The sequence below is a fragment of the Lygodium microphyllum genome, chromosome 23 (genome assembly GCF_053477565.2).
Source record: "Lygodium microphyllum isolate KBCC chromosome 23, Lygodium_microphyllum_v1.1.10, whole genome shotgun sequence".
NCBI classification, from domain to species: domain Eukaryota; kingdom Viridiplantae; phylum Streptophyta; class Polypodiopsida; order Schizaeales; family Lygodiaceae; genus Lygodium; species Lygodium microphyllum.
The window spans coordinates 118,869,177-118,886,905 of record NC_141157.1 but is presented as its reverse complement, the minus strand read 5'-3'; positions in this window follow the sequence as shown (position 1 = coordinate 118,886,905).

The window sequence follows — 17,729 nt, the reverse complement described above, 5'->3', positions numbered from 1 at the left end:
TCAGAATTTGAGCTTTCCCAAAAGCTTGCCCATCCAGGTCTTAAAGACAAGGACAAGTTGGCTCTTCTGGAAAAGTGGTTTCTTAGAAAGCCTATCCACTTGATGCTTTTGCCATGCTTGGACTTCGGATAAAATGTAGGTAATATGGATTCAATCTTATTTAAGTTGTGTGATGGCTTGCATCCAGAAAGGAATTAATTCCTTTAGAAAGGAAGGAAGGGATTCCTCTGGAATGAGCTAACCTTGTACCACACCCATAAATTGGATACTACTACATACTCCAAACGTGTAATGGCTTCTAGGCCAAATGCTAATTTGTAAGGGGTCATTCCGATATAGTGGCCTTGAAGGAGGTGCAAAAGACCCATAGCGTTGCGATAAGCTTGGCAACCCAATCTTTTCTGTTCTGATCTACCAACTTGGTTAAAATTCTACACATCACCTTGTTGGTTGATTTTGCTAAGCCATTAGTAGCTTGTGGATAATAAGGGGAGCACTTTGTATACACAATAAGGAAAAATGAGGCGAGTTTCTTGATGACCTTATTGATAAAATGCGAACTCTATCATTGACCGATTCAATAGGGGTACCATACCTTGTGAAGATATCTCTAAATAGGCATTTAACAATCGATTTGGTAGCATTGTCTAAGAGAGACCATTCTTCTACCCATTTCCTGCAATAACTAGTGGCTATTAGGATTTACTTATTTCTTAAATAAGCAAAGTTTGGACCCTGCTTTTGGAAGGGCTCCAAAGGTAGGATTGATTGGAATGGCAAGCGATCTCTAGTGCCAAAAGTTCACCACAAAATTTGAGAGGAGTCTCACTATTGGACCCACTTACATGTATCACTATGCATGGTCAACCACCATAGGCTAGCTTATTGGATTTGTGGTTGCAAATAAATGGGCATCTAGAAGCTCATCTTTGATAAGAGTTGGGGGTTCTCCAAAATCAAGGCATGATACAAAGTTGACGAGCTCTAGGGTGATGTATCACCTTGTATTCAAATTCTTATAACATAAGAATCCATTGGGCTAGTTGCCTAGTGAGATTCTACTATTTAACCAACTAAACTAAAGCTAAATGATCCACATGAAAAACAAAAGTATGTTTGAGAAAATAGTGTTGAAACTTCTTGATGAAATAGATAATGCCAAGGAATTCTCTTTCTTTGACTGAGTAGTTCTTTTCTGCATTAGACAAACTCTTGCTTGCATAAAATACTAGGTAGAACCATCCACTAGCATCTTCCTGCATCAGCATACTGCCACTAGCCATCTTAGAGGTGTCAACAAATACATGAAATTGTTTCTCCCAATCCAGTGGGATCATGATTGGGGCTCTAGAAATTAATGGTTGGAGGCAATAAAATGCTAAGTTGGCCTCTTGATTCCACCAAAAGATAACTTTGGCTACACATCCCAATTTGTTCAAGGCAATGGCAAAGTACACTAAAAGTCACAATGGCGACCATGCTATTGGATTTTCCCCAGTAATAAAAATAGTGGAGATAGTAAATCTGGCACTATGGCTTGCATCATTGCTATCACCTTGGTGGGTTCAATAGAAATGCCATCTTGAGAAACAACATGGCCCAGTAAAATTCCTCCTTAAATAGCAAGCACATATTTAAAAAAAATTAAACTTAAGCTTATCTCTCGGTAGCATGTTAGATAGAGACAGAGGTCCATCGAATATAATATTGTTCTCCCAAATACACTAAAGTCATTCAAAATGGCTCTCAAAAAATCACTTGGATAAGGCCCAAATATCTTCTACATGTCTCTCTGAAAAGAGGTCATACCATTCTTGAGGCCAAACCACATTATCGTACAGACGTACACACTCCATGCAATGATAAAAGCTATTTTAGGCTGATCTTATGGGGCAATTTGGACTTGGTTGCAGCCACTCAAGTAATCAAGAAAGGAGTACATCTTGTAGCAAGCCACCTCATTCAGAATAGTATCCAAGTAGAGAATGGGTAACGAATTCGAAATAGTGGCTACATTGAGCTTTTTGTAGTCAACACAAATCCACAATTTCTTGTTCTTCTTTGGGACTATGACAATCGGAGAAATCCAATTGGCTTGATCTACTGGGCCTATAGTAGTTGGTCCAACTCCTCTTTGACATGTTTGGTCATGTGAGGATTCATCTAGTATTGCTGCATCTAGACTAGAACATCATTCGGTTTCAAAGAAATCTGATGCCAATAGAATTGAGAATCTAGTCTCTTCATCTCTAAGTACTCCCAAGTGAACACATCTTTAAACTCAGTTAGTAAACTGATGAGCTTCTTGCAAAATTGTGGATCTAGTCAAGCATTGATCTTCACTAGTTTAGATCGAGAAACACTGTGTCTAATTCATCTTCCTTTACTCTTCTGACCTTCTGCATTTGCACTTCAAACTCTTGCTCTTATCTCAATACTTCTTTTATCTCAACATCAACAATATCATCAATATCAACATCTTCCTTCTCATAGTCCAAATTTTGAATTCTAGAGCTATTTGGAGTGTTGTCCTTCTCCTTCTTCTTCAAGGTTTTGACAAGTAACCTTTGTGGCCACATATACTGTTCATTGATCTACAAAATATGAATTAGATACTACAGTTATAAATTGGCATTAGTCTTTAGAAATTTCTCCTCCTTCTCATCACTTAAGCCTTCAGCCATATTGGCTATTTATAGTTTACATCGTGGTGAGGGCATGGTAACATTTTTCAAGAAAATAGTCACTTTATGCTGATTAATGCGAATTATGAGTTTGTCCTTATTCCAATTTTGGGTTTCTCTTACTTGGTGGAGCCAAGGCCTTGCCAACAACAGGCAGTAATCTTTCCCTGCATGCTCCATATTTAACACAATTAAAGAGACCAAGAATTGAATTGTAGCAATTTTCAAATGTACAAAATGTATGATAGTGAGTGGTCTCATCCTTTGCTGATTCACCATTCTAACTACTAGGAATGGGACTAGTTCCCAATGTTGACATTGGATTCATTGTCGAGTAGGATTCTTTGGTTCATATGGTCCTTGCACCACATAGGAATTACCGGAATGTTCGAATAAGACAATGGACCTAATGGTATTGACACTTTTTGGATTCTTCGAAATGTCACCTTTAGAGTGTTAGCAATCATTAGCACTACTTCAGGTTCTAGTAACATTGGTCACTTTGGATGAATCATGTTCAATATGTGATCCTTGAAAGTCGATACAAGATTCAAGAGATCTCCTAATGGAATAGCAATATTCAACTGGCCCCCATCTGGTTGATCCTTTGGATGAGTTAGGAATAGTAGAAACTATCAGCATGTTCCCTTCTGTGCTATAGGCCTAGTGTCATTTTTATGGCTTCGATTGCCTTTGGGATTAGTCTCTGGGGTCTTACCATGTCTTTGCTCGGGTTGATCTTCCACATTCTTTGTGTGCTCCTTCTTGGGATGAGCGTCCAGTACATTATTCTTTTGTTTGCTAGGATAAACCTTTGGCTAATTCCTTTCATAAAATCTAGGGTGACTATCTAGATTCTTAACTCCATTAGGTTCTTAACTATATTCTTAACTCGCGTAGGTTCTTAACTAAATTCTTAACTCTAGTAGGTTTGATTATCTAGATTCTTAACTCCAGTAGGGTTGCAGATATTCTCTCACAACTTGCTCATTTTTCTTATTTTGGGGTTGGAACTACTTCCTCCATATTTCAGTTGTGGTTTTGACTTCGCAAACTCTAGGCCTATGGTCATTTGCGAGGTTGAATGACTCCATCCAAACTTAGGTTTATCTTCACACATTGTTGTACTTCCTATACTAGCAGGGTATGTGCATCCCGAGCAATTATGCTGGGGATAATTCATCACAATGCAGCTTCCTTTCATTCTTATCACGATTTTAGCATCTCGATTATCCTTGTGATGAAAAGGATTCTTCTCCATGCATGAGCTACCAGACCAACTGCAGGGTCTAGCTTTCGGATTGGCTGATATTTCATCGTAGCCAGCTCTTGTGGTGACCAACTTGCCACTTGATGGCGAACTTCCTCTTGCTCTAGCCATAAAGTGCCTTCCTTGTACATTTTCTTAGATTGGGTTGCCACATGAATTTTTGGCTTGATTAGTTCCTTGATTTCAACTGTGTTGGCTCCAAGCATGGGTGCCGGGCCTTGTCCTTGCCTTTTCTGGGCATCATATACATGAGCTTTTGAACGTTTGGATCTCTAGTGTCCTTCCTACATATAAAAGAAACAATGTTTAGAGAATAGACAAATATTTCCATGGACTTTTCCTCCTCTACCATGCATACCATGGCCACCATCGGGTTATTGGTACTCCTAATTTGTGTAAACAATTTCTGGGTATTTGAGCTTCATTGGCCAGAATGGTGATTCATTGGCCATATGAGGATGCTCTAGTACCTTGCCATCCTCTTGGGCAGGTGATTTGGTACTTGCCATTATATTGGCAATACTTGGTGTTATGAGTAGCCATGTTACAAATACTACACCACCTCTAATTTAGGTCACATTCAGCCTAAACGTGGTTGAGATTATTGCATTGTGTGCACCATAGGTTTTAAATGTCATTTTTGCTAGGGTTTTGTGAGGTTTTCTTACCCTTATTTTTATTTTTACTCTTGCTAACCTTTTTTTATTTCTTATTCTCAGAGTTAGTTTTGTCATGATTGGATTTTGCCTCTAGATTGGAATTAGAATTAGAATCACTGGTGTCATCACATGACATATCTATCACTTTACTTAAGATTGCAAAGCCTTTCCAGCTTCTATGCATCCATTCAATCGGGTTGAAATCTAATATGGAATGCATTGAGTGCATCATTCCAAGTTGGCCATCCATGCTTTGCCACTAGCCAGGTTGTAGCCTTTTTTTGCATTGAAGATTCAAATACAACAACTTTGTGAGACTCATTGACTTGACTAGAGAAGTTGACCATGTAAGCAACATCAAATTGGCAAATGAAAGTATTTGGATCCTCATTGGAAGATCTAGAGAACTTTGGAAATGAAATGCTAGGTGGATGGGTTATTAGGATGGGAAGTGAAGATGTATGAAGGGGTATTGGTGGAATAGCAATTGGTTCAACAAAAGCCAAGAAACAATCTACTAGGTGTAGTAGAGTAGTGGGAGCAACTGATGGAAGTGAGGATGCAAGACTAGTTGGTGGAGTGTAATGAGAATGTGAATTTTACACATTGTAAAGAGGGTTGTTGCACTTAGGATGCATCGCTAAGAATAGAAGAAGCCTCAAGAGATGGTATTGTTTGTTGGCCCTAATCAGAGCTAGATCACCATGCTTGGCCTAAAGCTGAAATTGCATTCGGTGGACCTTGCAAATGCGTATGCATTTAGCTTAGCATGTGAAGGAACAATGTTCATGGTCACCATCTATAATTGGGTCCAAGCGCCACCACCACAAAGGGCGGTCATACTTAGAGCCAACACAGGTGGACGTCGACATCCTATTTTATAGTCAACGTCCAATGTATAGAGTTTTGACATAGTCAAAGCAATGAAAACATATACCAAGGTATGCAACCAAGGAAATTACCAAATGTGTATTACTAGATGAATCTAGTACAATAGTCTCGACAGAGACAAAAAACATAGTGACAAAATACACAGGAACAATCGATGGTGGGAAAACTAAATCTCATGGACTCTAGATAACTACTGATACATAGACAATGGCAGTTCTATTGCCAACAATCATGACTTGAGATATACAAAAGAGATAACTTTGCTAGCACTCAGCATGCCAGTCAAAGGACTCATCAAAGGGACATGTAGAAAATCTAATAGTCAAGCTTTGATCCCTCGATCATCTCCCAAACCTTCTACTTAGGTAGGTATGTCCCTTATATAGCCTGGTGCCTACTATGATATTCCCTCTGTCCATGTGATGTACCAATGGTCTTTACTATTCTTGCACCCATCAGCTCATAATTTAGCAACAAATTAAATCAATCATCCCTAGCAAGTCTAGGATATTATTGGTTGTCTCAAACTTCAAAAGGCTTCAACCAACAAGGTGTACCATCTCATGATTAAGGATCATCATTGGCTAGTCACAAAAGCCAATGTGAGTTGGGGTATGGATAAATCCAAGGCTTGTTGGGAGATGACTGTGATGGAGGGATGGCTAAACAAGACACCTTTTAAATTTAAGGCCTTTCTTTGGCAAGTGATCATTGGTAGACTGCTGCCCCTTGCTTTGGCTCTTTCAAAACACTAAATATTGAATGGTAACTATTTCTTTTGCATGACTAATGTGGATTTCTCACATCATAGATTTATTTATTACCCTTTGGCCAAAAAAATCTAAACTCTCTTATTGCATATTTGGAGAGCTATGGTCGACCCATTATTGTGCCCCTTTCATTGGGTTTTGCTTCTCTCTCTTGACTCTTGCAAGTGCTACTTGGTTTGCAAGAGGAAGGTAGATAGCAGGACAATATAGGCTCGACTCTCTCCCTTTGTTTATTTGTCAGGGCTTGATTATGGAGGCCTATGGTGCATTCATAGGTGCCAACAAAGGCTTGAGTATGGCATTCACAATATCAAGAAGAGTCACAAAATGAGAATCTCAAACATGTAGATAAAAAATAAGATTAATGCCTACTATTGATGAAGTAGGAGCAACAATAATTTTTTAGCATTCTATCTCAAGATTAATGCCTACTATTGTAGGGTGCGTATTGGTACATTCATAGGTATCATCATGCTCTTCTACTATAGCACAACCATAATCAAGGCTTTCATTGTTTGCTAATGCATATATTCTCCTATGTAGATGAGTAGGATTGTACTAGCATGTTAGAACAATGGGGTATGGGTGAATAAGATCAATGACAATGATTGCAGCATGAGCATTGAGAATACCGAGGGCTAGACTACGAGGGTATGGTATTGTGGAAGCTCATGGATCTATCAGTATGATAGTTAATAATGATGATATTGTGTGTTTATGCTTAGACGGACTTGGAGATGAATATGAGAGCTTTAGGTCATCTATGAATGCAAGGGATGATATCCTTGATTTTGTAGACTTGATTTTTATGCTGATACTTCAGGAGAAGGACCTTGGCTTGGATTCCTCTTCTTCTCAAAGCAAAAAGAAGTATGAACAAGTATTTTACTCTACTAACAAAGTTAGAGGTTGTGGCAAAGGCCAAGATGGTGGTCGTGATCAAGGTTATGATGCACAACAAAATAGAGGAGGATAGTATCGAGGAAGGGGGAGTCAAAGAGGACAGGTTGCAAACTCTAATAGGCAAAAATTTTTGGTGATAGCAAAGATTCTAATAGTAACATTACTAATAGCCAATATAATGGTAATCAAACTAAGAGTGGAAGATATAATGGTGCTAATAGAGGTTTTTCATAGTAATGGCTACATTGAGAAAGGTACTTGTTGCATGATTGCTCTCCTATTTTTGGTAACAGTGAAGGTTTGGATTTGTACTACAATGAAAGGATAGTTCATCTTATGTATTTGAGGAGGATGCATGCACAAATAAGGAGAAGGTAGAAGTAGTACATGATATTTATAACATATTGCAAGGAGAAACAATGTAGTGTCTGATATGTTATCACAAGCATGCTATGAAGATGAAGATAGCATGATGGATGAGGCTATAAGAGACTACAGTGGACAAGCATGGTAGATTTGAAGATGTTGAAAAATAGGCAAGGAACTATAAGCAAGGGGTAGAGATTGTAGAGCTTAGTAGGATTATTGACATGCTTTGTCAACTTAAACTATCTTGACTTTTGGAAAACAAATGAGATTGTAGTATCATCAAGCAATATTTGTGAAAACTTTATTTTTATTCCTATCCTCTCCATGGTTGCCCCCTTGACAACTACTATAATCAAGAGACAGAATGGTTATCAAGTCAAATAGATGATTAAATCAATAGGTTGCTTTAGGCCTATATATAGGCATAGTACAGTTTAGAGAGAGAGAGAGAGAGAGAGAGAGAGAGGTGAGTGTATAATGATAATCATCCACCTCTCTTACATATTTATTCATTTATTTTTGTTCATTGTGTAGGTAAACTCATTTTGGTAGACAAATAAATGATATGTGTTTGGTGGTGTTTTCCCTTGAGTCTGTATTACTTTCTCTCTTTTACCATTTGAAGTTAAGTAATTGGTTTATCATACTTTAAATGTATCATAAAACCTATGTTGAACATCTCACAATTTCATATTCTTTTTATGTTTCCTTTTGTTGCTTAGAAATAAATAATTTGGAAGGGAAATTTGAGTTATTAAAAGTACATTTGTTTACCTATTGCAATTGTTGTACTTCTGTGTACAGGATGCCATTTATTATGTGTTAAATGTGCAACTAGTCTTCTTTAGTGAAGAAAAAGAAGTAACCTCACCTTTTGCATATAAGTAGGCGTGAAGTCCCTTTTTGTGAGTCGAAGAAAGTAACCATGTGATAATAGGTTTTGCTTGTAAAAATCCGAGCAATTGAGGTCCTAATTGAAATGCCTCTCCCCCAACTAAGCCTATGCTCGCACCTTGTGGTACAAGGGTGAAGGGGATTATCTTAGACCCAACCTTCCTCTAGTATCTTCCCCTCAAAAGGGGGTGCTAGCCTCATGCTAGTGGGTTTATGACTATTTATTGATAGGTAAGCATCTTTATCGCAAGATTTGGACAAACTTGCTCTATCCTTCTATCCGTACCAATGATACGGACCTCCTTGATGGTGCCGTCCACTACAAATTAAGTCCATTGGAAACATGCCAAGAGATGGAATAATATAGATCCTTTGGAACAATCTAAATGAATATGTAATAGATGGCAAACTCGAAACTTCCAATTATCTTCATACCTCTACTACTCGAGTGCATTGTTTGTCGCACTAGTGGAATTATGATATACTCTTTAGTGGTATCAATCACAGGGCCTACTTGTCATGTGGTTACGATTCATATTCAATTATATATTTTCACTATAAGAATACAAGAGATGTCTTAACTACAACACTTTAAAATATTAAACATTTTGAGTATAGAGAAACCAAGTTAATTGGTGATGAGACTGGATCTCCACTTAGCCTTTCTTCAACAATACTAGGTGTCTACTTGCTTTTCTATTTTCCTTTTTTGACTACCGCACTACTGGTATCAATTTCTTATAAATCAACGATAGTATCTTCACTAGGAAACAACAAAGTGCAATATACTCCTAAGAATGCATGTTATTTTACTTACCATGGCTTTGGAACCTTGTGTCTCTTGCATTTATTTTTTCCTTAAGTATTTTTGGTACACAGCTTTCTCATTACAGGGGTATTCACCATCTGGATAGTTGAGGAATATAGGATATCTCCAATATACCTCCTCGTCCCACTCCTGCTCTATCTAGTAATCCTCATATATACACTATTCATCATGTAAGTCTGCCTAGTCCTCATATTCTCACAGTTTAGTTTGTATAATCCCCATCTCGATTTGCCCATACATGAGCTTATCAGATAAAGTCACCATTACATTTTTGGAATGGATTGGTAAGATAGCATCACAAACATGCTATTAGAGAAGGATATTGTGATTTGCCTATAAAAAAGCCTCCATGTTGCCAACTTGGATGCCTTCTATTACTTTGTATCTTCATCTAGCTTGAAATCATGGAAGACGATGCATAACATTTGCTCTCTATGTTTTCTCTTTATCTCCTGTGTGTATTTGATCGTGTTCCACTCGAATGTTATAATAGGCTTCCCAACTAGAGAGTAGTATCCTTCCACTATCGTGCAACATGACCCAAAAGGTCTATTGTCTCACCCAACTTTGAAAATGTGCATTTTCATCTCCTCAAATAAAAGTTATGTTGTTTAATAATAACGTATCAAACTTATGATATAAATATTATATATGACCAAGAAAAACAACATTCATGGATGCCCATCAACGTTTGAATTTTCTTGTTAGAATTGTCCATGGCCTTCAATATCCTTATGTGATCTGCCTTGTTTAGCTTTCAAGATGCCAATGTGTATACTCTCAACTCATTCAAAACACCCTTAGTCTTGGAGCCCCACTCCAAGCATGAGATAGTTCTACAATGGTAAAAACACAATTACTTCAGACAAATGTAGTGTGAATACATATAACATGCAAGTATAGAGAGATAGCAACTTATTGATATCACTTCTCTTCAAGGCTACGATCTGCAACTCTTAGCAAATGTCAAGTTTTCTTAACTAGCTTTTCATTGACATTGTATTACACCTCGTCCCATTTGGTTCTAAACTCAGAGTCAGAGAGCTGCATCTATTTCTATTCGATTGGTTGCACCACCATATCATACTCATTAACACTTGTAACTAAGGACAATGTTATTACATTGAGAAAAAATAAATGAGGGTAAAATAAATTTTTAAATTAGCTTAAAGAACTACCTACCTTCCACATGGCATAGGGAAGAGAGATCAACAGTGCCTTGTACCATGTAGGAATGGGTGCTAGCTTTTTGTGTGCTTGTACTCATACCTTTGCATTATTAGTTAACCTATCAAGAATAGATGAGTAGGTTAGCATGTTCTAGCATTCTTGCTTTGCAAACAAGGTCTAAATATGAGGTATAGACGATTCTCTTTTGTGCCAACTTGTATACATTTTATATTAGGGTCTAAAGCACATTTATTTAGGAGGGTGACATTTAGCACATAAGGCATATGAGAAAACGGTCCACCGCATACATAAAATAAGATAAGAGAGGGTGATAAATCAGCCATAGTAAAAATCAAGAGAGTGGGTACTTATCGTCAATTCGATAGGCCATTGAACAATTGTGTTTTCCTCAAAGTCACTATACCATAGGCCTTCACACCTCTCCGATGCATGACAATGAGGAGAACTCCCACTCGTCCAAGGAACAAGCTTGGCAAGGGGAACATCTACGGGCCAAGCCTTCTCTTATGCTTTGATTTCTTTTGAAAAGGATGACATGATCTTGTCTTTTGCTCACTATCATGGAGGGTTTGATATTTACTTTTGGCATGTATATTGCATCCTAGATTTCAACCATCAATAATCAAATGTGATTTAAGTAAGTCGTGAAAACAAATCTGTAATGAAGCAAATTATCAAAAGGAGAGTTGAAACCTATTCCAAATATAAACTTTGTAAATACTTGAGCCAAGAGAAAAGAGGACTTTAGGAATTAGTATAAAAGGCAAGAAGTGCTAATCTAGCAGCATTCTTTGGCATTATCACAGTTTTATCCTTCTTGTCTTTCATCTTCTTGTACTTGGTTAATAGCTCATGGCTACATTGTGCTATGGTAATAGAAGATGTTCCATGGCATGGCCATGCTTGTAATTCAATTTGTTACATTTCTTGCTGTGAGTAGCTTAGAATAATTTGATTTCCTATTCATTTTCATGGTTAGATTAGTCCTTCTTTACATTGGTATCAGAGCATTAGTTTAGATCCTATTAGAAGTCATTTTCATGCACTAGATCTAGTTGCAGTGACTAGGGAGTGAAAACCGTAGTTAAAATTAGTCGGAGGAGTCAGTTCTTCCATAACCATGGTCTAACATGGAGATCTGTCACAAACCATTGCTAAGATGGAGGCTCTTGGCATGAACCGGTGGATAATGGTAGGCTCTAGTCAAATTTAGCAGGTCGTGGCTCAATTTTGGCCCAAAAATGAAGAGAGATGGACAAAATGAGGGTTACATGATTTAGTATGGGTTAAACTTGAGTTACTTTTCAAGAACATGGGTTCTTCCCTTTCCTTTCAAGTTGGCCTCATGAATCCATGGCCAAACACTAATCAAATCTCTTGTCCGTGATCTCTATCATGCCAATGGACTTCATAACCTTGATCTTCACCTCTTGAGCTTTCCATGGAGTAGTGGTTTGGCTCATTTTGCCTCATTCTTTCCGTGAGGAGTAGGTAGTAGCGTGAATTGGGCATGTAGTACATTCAGGCCTGTTTTGTTTTGAAAATGAACTAGGGAGATCAATCAATCCATGGATAATGCACAAACACCATTAAGAAGTGGTCTTCTTCAAGCTTGGGCAAGATTTCTTCTTATTCTTGGACTCTTTTCTCTCCCATGAAACCCTATTCTTGATAGTTCTGGATAGCAACAAAGAATCTCAGTTTTCTTGAAGCAAATGAGGGGAGTCTTGGTGGCAAATCACTCCTTGAGCTTGCTTATACACGTGGCTTCAATTTACTGACAACATTGAAGCAACATTGAAGAATTTTTGGGCATATATTGGTCTATGGAAGCTTTGGATAGCATGCATCTTTGATGTCATTGAAATCCTTGATTCTCTTCTCAATTTTTTGAGTTTTCAGTCTACATTGGAGTTGTTCATTATCATCTTTCAAGCTCTACATCAAATAGAAGAAGATTATACCTTCATCAACCATACTTGAAGCATTGGAGCAACAATGGAGTTGATAGAAGAAGAGTATGAACCTAAGACCTTATTCCATATTGAAGCAAGCTTAAATTGGGTCATCCTTGGATCATTTGAAGCTGAAGACGAGTTATCCTTGTGAGAGGTTTCTTCATCAATTACACTCTTCACATACAATCATAAGAGGTACTCTCAATTATCTTTAATCTCTCCCTTTTGAATCCAATTGATGGAAGAGGGATTAAAATGATCAAGAATCCCAATCATTTTCTCAAATGCATTTCATGAATAATCCATAGAGCTACCTTAGTGATTAATCACTATTTAATCGCTTTCATTCGCTAAAATAATCACTTTCAATGCTTCTAATTCTCATCCATTTTGCCCTAACTTTTACAGTGAATTGTTTGCCTCTTGTTTAATTGCCATGAATGAAAAATTATACTCAATGGTAAGTGAAATAAAATTGTAAAGCAGCGACTCAGTGCTCCAAGTATTCCTTACCTATTCCCATTTCAATTTTCAGCCCAATTCCATCCAAGTTACTGCATATCATGAAATGGCAATCAAATTCCTTTCAATACATGCATTTCATACTGTCTCCTTACCCTAGCATCGATTTCCCATGTCTATACCCATGAGGAAAAGTGGATGCCGGGCGAGTTGGTATGACAAAAGAGAAGTGACCCTCCCCTCTACTGATGAGGACCCTGAAGGGAAGCACGACCTGACTTGAGAGGGAAATTTGCACACCCCTCAAGACTCAGATCCCACACATTTAAGTTTGGGTGCATGTACCACTTCAAAGGCACAATAATTCAGTCTATAGCATGATGTAATTGGCATTGGTTTCATGATGTAATGGCAAATGCATGGCAGTTGTTTAAAAAAAAGGTAAATGTATGACAACATAATGCAATGCAATTGGCAAATTTGGACAAAGCTATGCTGAGCAAAATGTATGCTATCTGTGGCATTTGTAATTTGGGTCAGCAACTAAGAGTTGGAGCAGGGTGTGCAAACAAGGTCCCATTCATTGAATCCTTATTTTGCAGCTTACATTGGGATTATTCAATCCGTTGGTTATTTGCAGAGGTTAATCTCAGTTTTGCAATTGTATGGAGTTCCTTTGCAGGTCTACATAGTTTGTACATGCATGAAATTGATGGTACAAGTCATTTAATGACCAAGACAAAGCATTCACAGGTTGTAGGAAATTCCAGACAGCTACAATAAATTGTCTACAAAATTTTCTGTACTCAATCATTTTCAATAATTGATAGCTCAATTGAAATGGGACATCCTAAGCTTTATAGAAAGCCAAAAAGTTAGTCATTTGGATCACTAGAGCTCAAGTTATTTGAGTTTTTCTTCTGTTGTATACCTAGGATAGGACATCGTCTATGGCTAAAAATAAAAGAAAGAAACCCATTATGGATACCATCAGTGAAGGTTTAAGGGACTATAGGCTAGATAAAGAGAGTGAAGCTTCACAAGAGGCTATTTACCATGAGAACCATGATAATGAGGAGCTAGAGATAAGTTCAACACATGCTACAGTAAACAAACAAGTGAATGGGGTTGGCACTACTCATGTCTCTACTGATTCTAACAGTTTTCAACAACTCTCCAATGGCATAAAGGACATGAAGTCAGGCATCGACAATTCCAAATGCTCCAAGTCCTCCCATTGTTCAAGAACAACCAAAGACCACGACTCCCAAGGTTGTTGGACACTATGAAGTTGGAGAGCCATCAAGAGCTTCATCCCTCTCATTTTCAGCCTCAATTTCAGCCCTAAAATCAACCCAAGACCTACACTAGCCCTCATGGATAGGATTTGGAAGATAAGATTCGTGCTAACTCAAGGCTCGATGATGATACACATGGATGCCATCCTTTTTATAAGTCTTTTATGGACAACAATCTACTATCCCTAAATCTACACATGAAGAGAAAGTTGATCATGAACAAAGGTCTTATCATGGTCAAGCAAGTGGAGGTAATAATTTTTATGGGGAAACACCATTACAATGGATATGGTCATGTAAATTCAGCTCCAAATTCTTTTGGACAGCAATATCAAGCCAACAATAATCGTGTAGATAATCAGCCTTCTAAACAAGGTCCTCATTCAAATCAATTTTGGCCTCATCAAATAAATGGACAGCAACCACCAATGAATGACACAACAAATATACACTCTCCATTGTATGAACATCAAGTCTATGGACAGGCTCATGTTATTGGCAACTCTCTCTTTCTGCCATAAGGACAATATAATCAGTCAAATGGGTTTGTACATGCTCTTGGACATCAACAACCGTATGTTCATGGAGCATGGAGTAATGATGTTCAAAAGCAAAATTATTTTGGTCCAAACTCTAATGGATGGCAACACAATAATGGCCAATCTCATCAATATGAGTGGGAATACAATGAGAAAATAACCATTTCTAATTTCAAGGGTGAAAATCTATCCCCTGCTGAATTAGAAGAATGGTTTGACAAGCTTGAGATGTATTTTTCTTTGTATCCTATATCGGAGAATGCCAAGATTAAATTTGCAATCCTACATTTGGAGGGATATGCACACACTTGGGGGCAATACATGTCAAGGATTGGTAATGAATTATTGACATGGGATGCATTAAAGAGGGCAATGTTCGAAGTTTTTGTGTCTCCTATTGAAAAAGAGAAGTTAGAGAAGAAGTGGTATGCTCTTGAGCAAGGGGATTAACGATTAGAGATTATTCTAACCAATTCCTTAACCTCTCCATGTATGTGGATGGAGTATTTGACAATGCCAAGCTGAATAAGTATATATTTGGACTTGAATATTCTCTATCTCTCGAAGTGGGAGCTATGAAACCATCCTCTTTACAAGCTGCCATACAATTGGCTGAAAGGTATGGTAAAAAATATAAGAGTTTTCAGCAAAGAACATGGCAATATTTTTAGCCAAACCATTCTACTAGAACAACTAAAAATTCTGGGTAAACAAAGACTGAATTTCAGCGATGAGGAAAGCCAACAAATGCCTACAACAAGATTCTTACATTTCCTTTGGTTTATGGATCAAAACAAGGCAGTAATTTTGAGATTTAATGCTGAAAATAGATCAGATGAAAAGAGGACTAAAATAGGTAGTAAAAACTTAGCTCCTATGGTGCAAGGAAAGCGTGTGTCTAATGACAAGTTGAAGGACTTGTATGCGAAAGGTCTATGATTCAAATGTGGAGAGAAATGGTCTCCCAACCACAATACAAACTGCAAAGCCAAGAATGTCAAAGTGAGCATGATCTTTGAAAAGGAATTGGATGTTGAGACAAATGAAAGTAATCTATCTCAGCTTGAGTGCTTACCTACTCTCGAGGAGATGCATGACCATGATGATGATTGCCATGAAGAATTTTATGACCCTATGGATGGTTTTCCATTCGACCCAGGTGGTTACTATATGGATGATCCTTGGACAAATTTGGATTCATTGAAGCTTTGTTCTATCTCCCGTGATGCATGGTTCCAAAGGGGACAATACATTACACCTTAAAGGCTATATCAATGGAAGAATTACCCATATTCTTATCAACACCAAGAGTACACATAGCTTTGTTAATACACGGTCTCTTGATGGAATGAAGTTGTACACTCAAGAAATGCCTTCATCATTAAGAATCCAAGTGGCAAATGGAGCTTATGAGAGCAATAATCAGATTTGTTCTAATGTTCCCATCACTACATTGTCATTTTGTAACATGTCCGTGAGTCTTATTGCCTTGGAGATGGATCCCATTGATGCTATAATTGGCTGCAATTGGCTAAAAAGTATTGGGAGGGTTGCCATGGATTTGAATAGGCTGCAAATGGAATTTCAATGGCATGGACATCAAGTTATTCTTCAAGGAATTGACAAGAAGAAGCTAGAGGTGATCAGCCCCAAGAAGATTAAGAGAGAGATCAATGCAAAGGCATGTATGTTTGCTCTCCTCTTATCAAAGATTGATAAGGATAAGCCCTCTTCAAATCAGCCCTCTACTCCTTCAAAAGATATGGATCCTTATCTTTGTAAATTGTTGGAAGAGTATCATGATTTATTTCAGCCACCTTTCTCTCTTCCTCCAAAGCGTGAAGTGGCTAACCCCATCGACTTGCTTCCAAATACCAAGCCTATCAATAAGCCTCCATATCACCTTTCAAAGGTGGAAAGAGAAGAAGTTGAGCACCGAGTAAAGGAGCTACTTGAAATGGGTCTTATACAACCAAGTCAATCTCCCTTTGCTTCTCCTGTTCTCTTAATCAAGAAGAAGGATGGTTCATTCCGCATGTGCATAGACTATCAGGACTCAAAAATAGGTATCCAATACCAAGGATTGATGATCTATTGGAAGAATTGAAGCCAAGGTATTTTCAAAGATCTATTTGCAATCGGGATACCACCAAATACGCATGAAGGAGGGGGATGTATACAAGATTGCATTTAGAACCGAGAGGGGATTGTATCATTTCATGGTTATGCCCTTTGGTCTTTCAATCGCTCTAGCCACATTCCAAGATTTAATGAACAAAATACTTGAGACACTTTTGTTCGAGAGAATTTTGGTGTCCTTTGATGACATATTGATATATAGCAATGACAAAAAAAGAAGAAGCATTTACAGCATGTTAGAGAAGTTTTTGACATATTGAGGAGTCACAAGTTGTTTGCTAAAGCAACCAAATGTACATTCATGGTCAAATAAGTAGAATACTTGGGACATATTGTTGGAGAAAATGGCATCAAGGTTGACCCAAAAAGGTCCAATGTGTGAAAGATTGGCCTACTCCAACATATACTACTTCATTGAGGGGTTTTCTTGGTTTGTCTTCTTTTTACTGAAGATTTATCAAGAATTATACTCATGTGGTTGCACCATTGACTGATAGGTTAAAGAAAGAAGCTTTCTTTTGGAATGAAATAGCCAACAAAAGTTTAAATGAGCTGAAGCAACCCCTCATTTCAGCACCTATATTGGTTTGTCCCGACTTTTCTAAGGTCTTTGTGATCTAAGTGGATGCTAGTGGGAGAGGATTGGGGGTTGTTTTAGCCCAAGAACATGGTATCATTGCATATGAGAGTAGAGAATTTGATGAAAAATAGAGGCAAATGCATGTATATGAGTAAGAGATGCTAGCTATACTACAACTTGTCTCCTAAGCAAAGAAGGTAGTTGGCAACTCTTCAATCATATGATTTTGAGATAGCATACACGGCTGGAAAAGACAATGCAGTGGCGGATGCGCTCTCTAGGATGTGGGCATG